The sequence below is a fragment of the Peromyscus californicus genome, unplaced genomic scaffold (assembly GCF_007827085.1).
Source record: "Peromyscus californicus insignis strain IS unplaced genomic scaffold, ASM782708v3 Scaffold_16__1_contigs__length_79575227, whole genome shotgun sequence".
In the NCBI taxonomy this organism is placed as follows: Eukaryota; Metazoa; Chordata; class Mammalia; order Rodentia; family Cricetidae; genus Peromyscus; species Peromyscus californicus.
This window is the reverse complement of record NW_026294458.1, coordinates 79,227,886-79,238,091: the sequence shown is the minus strand read 5'-3', so window position 1 is coordinate 79,238,091 and position 10,206 is coordinate 79,227,886. Positions and strand designations below refer to the sequence as shown.

The 10,206-nt window shown below is 48.5% G+C and overlaps 1 protein-coding gene and 1 long non-coding RNA gene across 4 annotated transcripts in view; one reads left to right on the top strand and one right to left on the bottom strand.

The window, feature by feature from the left end:
* LOC128112309 (uncharacterized) overlaps positions 1–9,923 on the bottom strand; it is a 53,815-nt gene extending 43,892 nt beyond the window's left edge. The window contains exon 1 of one of the 3 annotated variants that reach the window (XR_008218940.1): positions 104–9,923. This is a non-coding gene — a long non-coding RNA (uncharacterized LOC128112309). The remainder of the gene's footprint in view (positions 1–103) is intronic. The other 2 variants (XR_008218939.1, XR_008218938.1) reach the window with 2 other exon arrangements.
* Prdm15 (PR/SET domain 15) overlaps positions 1–10,206 on the top strand; it is an 80,721-nt gene that overhangs the window by 5,853 nt on the left and 64,662 nt on the right.

The following is a 10,206-nucleotide window of genomic DNA, read 5'->3' as shown; positions in this document are numbered from 1 at the left end:
GCCCAGGCTCGGGCGCTGTGCCCCTGGTGCGTCCAAAGCCAGGCCCGGCGTGGCTGTGGGCTCAGGTCCCTACAGTCCCTTCCCGGCCACCCTGCCGCCTTACCCGGTTTTCGGGCGCAGCCCAGGGAGGGGCCTTGGTCTCCAGCCCCTTTGGTGTTTAAGAAAGTCCGAGGCTGCGCCATGGCTTCCAGGCCCAGACGCTTTACTACCTTTTGGTGGCCCAGGGTCCACATTGGAAAGAGAGGCTGGAGACGTGCCCGCTTACTATCTGGGAAGAGGGTGGACAGGAGGGGTCCAGGGCCAGGTAGAGACTGAGTGCTCCCGAGGTGAGTTTTGAGAGGGCAGAGGTAGGACACCAGCCCGTGGTGGGTAGCTCGTGCGTACTTGTCCAGCTAAGCCCTTCTTGCAGTGGGTGGAGGGCCTCTTCACACATGCTCACAAGCATCCCCCTCCTCCGAGGTGGATTAAAATGGTAGAATCAAGTGTGTGAGCTGAAGACACGTGGACCTGTGCCTGAATTTAAAGCTGCCAACGCTTCTTTCAAAAACACATATGCTGGAGCCGGTCAGAACCCTCAAATGGAGGTGCTTGTGCAGATCCCCACTGGGGTCCTGAAGGCGATTTTAAGGGTAAAACCTGAAGAAGTCTCTGGCTCTGTGGGAACCTCTCAGAGGTGGCAGGGACAGTACTCCCTGGAGAGTGCAGTGATGTAGTTGCTGAGCCATTATCCCCTATACACCCCGACCATATTTTGCTTCAAACCTATCGGCTTTCCGCATCTTACCTGGCTGCAGCTGCTTCCTCAGACTTCCCTGAAGTCACTGCCTTGCTCTGAAATAAAACCTATACATCAGATTATTAAAGGGAAAAGTGCTAAGTTTTCTCCTCCCCCCCCCTTTACTTCTATGATTCATGCTTTTACACAAATGTCGGCAAAGAATATACTAATTGTTCTCTTTGGGGAGCAGACAGAGTAGTTTATTTCTCCAGAAGACAAATGGGTAAATTAAAACATCAACCACAGCTAGGCTGTTGGCAAATGCTGTAATCCCAGCACTCAGGAGTCTGAAGCAGGAGGGTCTTGAGATCTAGGGAACCCTGGACTACATAGTGAGACTTTGTCTAAAAACAAAATCAGCTACAATTACAAGGCTGTCTTAGAGTGATTACCTTTGAGAATTACCACTGTTCCCAGGTTCTCCTGTCTTTTTTTTTCTGTATGGTTATCTGTGCAGAAGGTGGGGAAGAGACTGATGCATCTTGCAGGTGTAATGGAGCTTAAAACTGGTTACCAGCAGTGGCTTAAATGCTGTCCAGATTCAGTTTCTCATGTGCAGGCTGACACTTCTTCAGAGTACCTTACCCAGATTCATTTTCCAAGCCACTTCTGTGGTAAATGTTTCATATACCCAGGGAACAATGCAAGAGGTGCAGGAGGCAGTATAGACCATAAGTAATGATGGTTAGGCAGGCGTGGTAAGGACATGAAGGAGGAAGGCTGCTGGGTGTGCAGGGGTTGGCACACTCAGAGCTGGGACAAGAACCATCTGTCTAGGAAGGGACGGCTGAGTGGGAGACCAGTACTCTGAGGGAGTCTAGTCTCTTGATGGAGAGTAGAGTGGGCGCAGACAGACATACGGCTAGTGTACGGAGGCCTGGGTAGGAACATAGTTGGATCTCAAGCTGGGAAAGGCCAATGGACCAAGGTGGAAAAGCAGCAGGATGATGCTCACAGAGAGCTTTGATCAGGGATGGCACAAGGCCCCTGTCCTTAGAGCTGAACCTGTAGCTGTCTTGGGGAACCAGGGAATCACAAGAGTTCAGGCCAGTAGACTACACCCAAAATAGAAGGAAACACTGAGGAGAGATGATCTGGCCATGAGGGGTGTCACTAAAAAGTACATAGCTACTGTCCTGGAGGCACCAGCTGGCCCATATCTAGGCATCCTTAGCTGCCCTTCAGAGAGGCCATGGCATGGATGGGACCTGGCTGACTCTAGGGCAGGTCTCCCCTTGCCCAGAGCAAGACACCACACTGATCCATCCATCCTTTGGCTTGCTGTAGTTATGGCCCTGGAGAATGGGTGTCTTCTTCCATGGGTGTGGGGAATATGGAGTCACTGTGGGTGCCCACCCTCCAGCAGCTTGAAGCCCTCCCCAGTTGGCAATTTTGTTTCCTAATTCAGAAGGGTAGGCATGAGGCTGTGCTGTTCCCAGCCTCCTGCTCCATCTCACCCATGTGACTCTCTGTTCTGGTCTCCCAGAAGAAGAGCCATAGTGGTCATTTATCCTCAGCAGGTGAAGTAATAGGGAACCATAATATGCTTGTGTACTTCCTTGAACCAGCTTCTCAAAACTAGACCTTTCTTTTGGTGCTCGGTGGCAGTTCAGTGAAGCCTGCCACAGCTCACTCAGAAGAAATGAGCGCAGCCTGTGGTCCTGTGAAATCATGTCTGATTCAATGAATAGACATACTTGTGTTGCGAGAAGTTACAACAGGGGCGTCAGGAGAGCAATTGCAGGCAGCAGTGTGTAATGGACGGTTTAGGATCTCCAGGGAAGGAGGCAGGAGGGTACAGAGAAGAGGCGGGGTCAGTTTGCTGATGCTTAAAGAGAAGCTGATTCCTGTGAGTTGGAGGTGACTGGGGCCATCCCGTCATAGGCCTTAAAATTTAATAGCAGCATTTACAAGAATGACTTAAGGATCTATTTTAGAGGTCAGTGGAACTTTCATCTCTTGCTGCTCTTTAAACCAGGCCTGGTCAGGTAAGATGGTACTGAAGTACAGGGAATGGAGAATGGTAAAACACTTTTTGTGGGGATATTGGCAGAGAGTGTTGTGCCTGGTACCAGGTATTACGTAGCTTCAGAGGTGGGTCCAGACCTAGGGAGGGGCAAGAGCTGCACCAGAATCCTGGCTTAGAGGTGGCTTTCTACAATGTGCCGAATCTAGGGGAGCTGGGACGGCCAAGGAGACACTGCAGGGCCACTGCATGTGGACAGAGATACAGGCATACAGATGGCATGGGGTGTCCAAAGAGGGAAGCAAAGCAGGAGACTGGTCGCTGAAGAAAAGCACCTGGGGTGGGAGGGACTTGATATTGATGGAGGGGGATGTAGGCAACAGAGAGAGTGTCCTATGGAGCTGTTTGCTGGACCCAAGGATGGTTCTCCCATTCCAGAGCCCATAGAAGCGATTCTCAACCTGTGGGTTTCGACCCTTTTATCTTGCATTTCAGATATTTATATTATGATTTATAACAGTAGCAAAATTACAGTTATGAAGTGGCAACAATAATTTTATGGTTGGGGGTCACCACAACATGAGGGGTCACAGCATTAGTTGAGAACCACTTCCCTAGGGGGTGAAAAAGCCAGCACTTTCCCCAGGACTTACACGGTGGTAGGAAAGAGAAGGTCACACCGGTGACCTCCAGGCAAAGCCTTTTGTTTCAGTGTGTGAGCTCTGGGTGTCCGTAGATGCTGCCAGAAGAGGTACAGTGGGAATGGTTTCTGGGGGAGGTGGGGAGGCATCCTTTCAGTGTGTGGCAGTCGTGGACTAAGTGGACTTGCAGAGAGAGCAATGTTAGGATAGATCTTGTAAAGAGTAGGTAGGATTTGACAGATGCGGGGAAGATTTCTGTCTTAAGTCTGTTTGCTGGTGAAATGACAGAATTCCCCAGACTAGGTAATTTATTAAGAGCAAGACCATATGGAGGCTGTCCCTACCTGGGTTAGAGGGCACTAGGAACCCCATAGGCTGGGTATCCTGGGGTTACCTTTCGGGCCCAGGAGGCTGGGCGATGGGGCCTAGTTTTCAGGCATGGACTGTCTTGCAGTATCATGTGGGAGAACATCACTAATAGGGCGGGGGGTAGGGAGGGCCATGACTATATAGGCCCATGAGAGGGGACAGCATCTTGTGACTCAGTCACCTTTCAGGCCTACCCACTCACCTCCTGATACAATTCATAGTGACAGCCATATCACAGCCAGTGTTTTGAGACCACATAGTTCTGGGAGAGGAAACAGCAAAAGGTGACATGGAGTCTGGGAAGGGGACCTAACTAAATCCCTAGGAAACCTGTACAGGTGGATGCCTTGCTGAGTCCCTCATCCTCTTCCAACCTCTGTCACATGGGGTGGGGATAGGCACTGAGCCCCATGGGATCTTGTGAGCCTTGTTGGTAAATTGTGTAAACTAGACCTGGGGTGCTTAAAGACCCCGTGACCCCACTTCCTTCTGCCAAGATACCCCCTGGTCCAAGCTCTGTTTGGCATATTTTTCTGTCTACTGTGGTCCAGGCCTTCATTCATAGTTCTGAGGGCTGAGAAAGTGCCAGTATCACAGGATCCCTTGAATGAATGACATGGCTTGAGGGACAGTACTGAAGCCAAGTGTGTCCTGAGTCCTTAGCAGTGCTGGAGTGTGCAAGGGTGACACGATTGGACTTTCACTGCCTTCTGACTGGGGAGAAGGGACCATACCTACTGTGTCAAGAGACTGCCTTGATTGTTCTGTTGTTTGAAACATGAATGCCTGGGCTGCAGAAGTGTGCAGAACCACTACATCCAGCTAAGAGGCTGCCTTTGAGAAGCATATTCCCTGTGTCCAGTTCTCTCTGCAGGTCTTTGGCAGTTTTTAAGTTTGATGAACACATGCTAAATAGTTATGGAAGTTTCTCTTTCCTGTGATGGATCTCAGTGCTGCTTAGCTTAGTGCAGTATGTTAAGCAAGATGCTTCTAGAACTCTGCCCTCACAGGCTGCCACAATTCTGCCATCATAACAGTTAAACACACTGCCTCAGTTTCTATTTTTATGGACTAGACTGCACACCTCTCTTTTGCCCAGAAACCCCTTTGCAAGAACCAGAAGTGAACATTGGAAATACAACATCACTGTAGATGAGCTAAGAAGTTCAGAAAGGGTGGAGAAGTTAGGAAAGAGAAAACAAACAAACAAACAAAAAAATTAGGCAACTTCAGAGCTGAGGACTCCAAGCTGCCAGAATGGCAGGTCCAGCCCTAAGACCTCAGATAACGGGCTAAACCAGACCTGGAGGATTCTGGAGGTGGAGGTTGCACACAAGTACATTGCTGGCTGGAAAGAAATCAGACATGGTGGTGTGGTGCTGGAAGCTGTAGGTCAGAAGGGTTCTGTCTGCAGTATCTGGCATTATGAGTGAGATTGCCATGCCCTGGCAGCTTGCTGTGCTTCAAGGTTCCAATAAGCACACTCAGACCAGAACCAGGCTTTCCAGGGAAGCCTCAGGGTATATGTGTGTGTGAGGGGGAACCCAGGAAGTAGAGTAGAAACATCGGAAACAATGCACTTGAGAATAGCAAAGCAAGATTCCAGTGGTGGGAAGAATTGGAACTTGCAGGCATCTGAGAAGGGGCTCAGTGAAGTGGGTGGACATGGGACCCACCTCATTGGTCTGCCCTTCTAAACAGCTAGACGATGCTGTGGAGAAAGTGAGGGTGTGCAGCCTCCCCTCCTCCAGCAGCAGAATCTCCACATAGGTATGCCCATAGCAAACCCTACATACACTCTCGAAACAAGAAAGTCAAGTGGAGGAGCAGTGTCTTGCAGGTGGTAAAGTTTGGCCAGGTGAAGCCTGGAACCCTGTCTGTAGGAGCTGTTGAGCAGAGAGGCTTGTATGGAGACTCTGGGCTGTGGGGTCCATGAAGCTAAGAGGAGAGAGACCCAGCAAGGCACCGTTGTGCTCTGACTCCAGGCTTGGATGTCTGGTAGTAAGCATGGGACCTTCTGAAGAGCAGTAGTTCAGATTGCAGGGAGGAAGCTATTGCTTGGCCACTGTGGTTACATCAGAGGACCAGTGTACCCTGCCTGTCTCTGACCCTCTCACATCTGTTTGCAAGGACCAATTTCTCCTGCAGAGGGTCAGGTGGGTGACATTGTGTTCAACTTGTGGGTGTGGAGCTGTGCGGGTCCTGCTGTGCATCTGCTCTGTGGTGATCACTTGGGCAGGAGAACAGTCTGAACTTTAAAGATGGGTGAAGAGGTAGGTGAAGAGAGTGAGATTAACAGAGGGTGGTGAACCCTGGGTGAGAGCAAAGCTGTGCTGCGTGTGGAAGGGTGGCAGGCACAGTGTGCTGCTGGTTAATATTAACTGTCAACCTCACAGAATCAAGAATCACCTGGGAGAGGGGCCTCTGGGCAAGCCTGTGGGGGCTTATCTTGATTGTACTTATTGATGTGGGTAGACCCATCTTGACTGTGTAAAATGGAGGAAGCCAGCTGAGCATTGGGAAGTATTTATCACTGTCTGCTTCCTGACTGGATCCAAAGTGAAGCATGACTTAAGCTCCTGCTGCCATGACTTCCCTACTAAGACTGGCTACCCTTGAACTATAAGCCAGAATAAACTCTTTCTTCCTTAAGTTGCTTTTGTCAGAGTATTTTATCCCTGAAGCAGAAAAAGACACTAAACAGGCAGGGAGTCTAGATAGTAACACTCATTAAATAGTAGAAAGCATTGCATTCCATAGGAAACAAGCTTAGAAGAACTCACAGAACCCACAAGGTCAAATATGGGAGCCAGAGCTCAGGTGACCAAGAAGTGTAAAGGGTACCTTCTGGGTTGGTTATGTATAGCTGGAAGTTTTCCTGTGCCCCGGCCTGCTGGTGGCTGGGACAAATCTCTCCCACTCGCATCTCCCAAGTAAACATACAGAGATTTATATTAATTATAACTGCATGGCAATGGCCTATGGCTCAAGCTTCTTGCTAGCTAGCTTTTATATCTTAAATTAGCCCATAACCATTAATCTGTGTATCGCCACATGTTCTTTGGCTTTACCTGTGTTCCATTACATGTTGCTCCTTGGGTGGCTTGCTGGTGTCTCCTCCCTCCTCCTTCTTGTCTCTCTCTTTGAATTTCCCACCTGCCTTTAAGTTGTCTTGCCATAGGCCAAACAGCTTTATTTATCAACCAATCAGAACAACACATATTTGTAGCATACAGAAAGACATTCCCCCATCATGTTGATCGTCTGGCATGAACAGCATGCTGGAACCATTTTGCATCTGCATCTAGGTATACACCTGCCCTTAGGTGTCTGTCTTTGCACAGGAATAGGCAGGACAAGGTGGTAGAACTAGGAAGACCTTCCTGCAGTTGTTTGGAGCAGACCAGAAAGGAACTCAGAGTGTATAGTCCAGTGAGGAAACCAAGGCCCAGGAAAGGGTAATACTCACCCCCCAGGGTCAGCAGTGGCAGACATGCTGGAATCTGGCATCTAGCCCTTTTGTACTAGTACAGGGCTGATTATAACTTAGCTAGGCTGATGAGCTGTTGGCCTGCTTTGATCCCAGCAGATGTATTCTGTGAGATTCCTTAGACTTCCAGTGCCTGGTTTGCAGTGCTCCAAAGTGTTTAGCTCAAGATTCTCTCTGCCTACTCCAGGGCCCCTCCTTTATTGAACCTAGATCACAGTACAGAGTTTGGAAAACTGTTCATTTGCTTTTTTCCTATAGAGATTTCTCCCCTATTGCTTTTAATATAGTCCTAAAAGCCTGTGCCAGTGGCAAAGATGGTCCTTTTGTTTCAACAGAAATCCCCAGAGCCTTTAGATCAGAGATGGCTTCTAAATCCTTGAGCTGTGACTGACTGTTCAAGCTAAGATCTGTTATAAGTGAAGAACATGCCCAGACTGCCTAGCCTTAAATGTGAGAAAGTTCCTTAAATGTGAATTATATATATGAGGATGCTTGGGGTATGAGAATAAGTGAAGGCAGCTAAGTCTGTATGTTTGAATCTTCTAAGATCTTTTCACAGCTATAAACAGGGTTGTCCTAAAATCCATAGAGAAGCCCAGCATGGAAATGCATGCCTTTAATCCAGCACTCAGACAGATGTCTTGAGTTCAGGGCCAGCTTGGTTTCTATAGCAAGTTTCAGAGATACATAGTGAGACCCTAGCTCAGTAAGACAATACCAAAAAAAGAAAAAAGAAAGAAAAAAAGAAGAGGAGGAGGAGGAAGAAGAGGAGGAGGAGGAGGAGGGGAAATTCTATGGAGAGGCAAAGGAACTAGGAAGGCTAAGTAAGGCAGGAAATAATATCACCAACCAGTTAGATTCAGGAGGTCCTTGACAGAACCTCAAAACATATTTGGTTTCCTGATAGTACCACAGTGGCCCTCTGTCACTTTGGTCATGTTTAGTTGGTGTGCTGTAGCTATGGACCAGGTTTGGGCTGCAACTGAGTCAGCTGGAGGATGCAGAAAACCTGCTGGGCCCCAGCCAGCTGCTGGCCAGGTGTTTGAGCATCTAGGCAGAACAAGTACAGATGCTAATTCCTGGTCCATGGAACACACTCTTGAAAACTGGGGAGAGGCAGTTTTCTCTCAAAGTTTTAATCCTTTCCCCCTCTAATTTTTGTACCAAATAGTACCCGTCTCGTTTTTGGTTTTTAGATAAGCTATCCCTGTGTAGCCCAGGCTGGCCTTGAACTCACAGTCCTCCTGCTTCAGCATGCTTAGTGTAGGGGGTCATAGGTGAGTGTCACTACACCAACACTGTTCTGTTAATGTGGGAGGGTCATAGAAATCTGGAGACTGAACTTGGCTTCTACAAAGGAGCACTCACAGCACATTAATGTTGTGAGCAAACGTTGAAAACGCACATCATCACATCATGTGATTTCTGCTTAGAAGATTCTAGAAGATGTACTTTGAGGACCAGATCCTACTAATAAAAAATGCCCAGGATTCTCATGTGAAGCACCATGTAAGCTTCACATTTCCTGTGCTCTCACTTTCTTTCCACAGCAACATCTAAAGCTTCCTGGCTTAGGGTTCCTGTCCTTGCACTGCTGGGAGGGGTGGAACTGGAGGCTGGGCTGCTACCCTAGGGAGAAGCATCCTACCACACCTCTATGTGTAGATTCCAGCTTCAAAACAAGCAGAACAGAGCAGATTCTTTTTCGTCCGCTCTGCTCTGATTAGCTTTGTTGGCTGTGTTCTGTGTCCTGCTGGGATCTAGCTGTGGCTTGGGGTAGCCTCTTGTTATCTGTTCTGATTGCAGAGCTCTCTGACCTGAGTGTAACTGGTATGTAGAGCGTGTTCCTGCTGTGGTACACAGACCCTCAGGCTCTTGTGACACGAGTGTCACCCTGATGCTGCTTCTTGTTATAGTTATGAATCTTACACACCCCACCCCACCCCTGTCCCGAAGTTTGTAGGTTAAAGTTTGGGTCCCAGCTAATGGTACTAGTGGGTGATAGCAGAACCTTTAGGAGGAGGAACCTTGTGAAAGAAAGTTAAGCCATTAGGGAAATGCCTTCCCAGGGGGCATTTGCTTCTCAGCTGCCAGGAAGAGGGTAGCTCTGCTTCCCACAGGCCTCCAGCCAGCAGCACCAACCACAGAATGAATCCCCTGAAACAGCCAGTCCCTCCTTGACTTCTGCTCAGTGACCAGCCACTGAGCATGCACCACTCCACATGGTACCCACCTGCCAGGAGTCCTGAGAGGCCAGGCAGAGGCGTGGAACTAAGTTAGAGTTAGTAGGCCCTCGAGCCCGCTTCTAGCTTAGATGCTGATTCCAGAAAAAGAAAATGTTTTGCTGAGTTGGGGGTTAATGTGCCTGGTTGTTTTTTAGCATTTTAAAGCGATGTGGAAAACTTGAAACTTGGAAGCTCATCTCCCCAGATTGTGTATAGCACCTTTCTTCTCCCATCATGGCGCTCTCAGCCCTTCCCTTCTTTTCTCAGTAAAAACTTGTTCAGCCAGTCTGAGTTTTCATTGCAGCTTTTTGCTGCCTGTGTTCTAATCTTCAAGCTGGCTGGGGTTGAGATGGAGGGCAAGTGAGACTAACATTTAGGAAGTGTGTATCCGCTTGCATACTTTTCTGAGATGATAACCAGCAGTGGACACCAGGGAGGAAGGGTGATCAGATAGCAGGAAGGATGTGGGGTGGGGATAATGTTTGGGTGGGACATACTGGGTACACCTCATTTTGTGTTTCTTCCCAAACTGCATGAAGTAGATGTTTTTATATCTATCTTATATCTTAGGCATCTGATATCCCAGAATGAACAACAGCTGTATCACTCTGTCTGAAATGTATGTGTGGTACAGTATTGCTCTGTGCTTAACTGCCTACTATGGTTGCTTTTGAGGCACCTTCAAAGGATGCGTGGGAAATACAAATACCTTGACAGAGGTCTGTATGGGAGCAGGA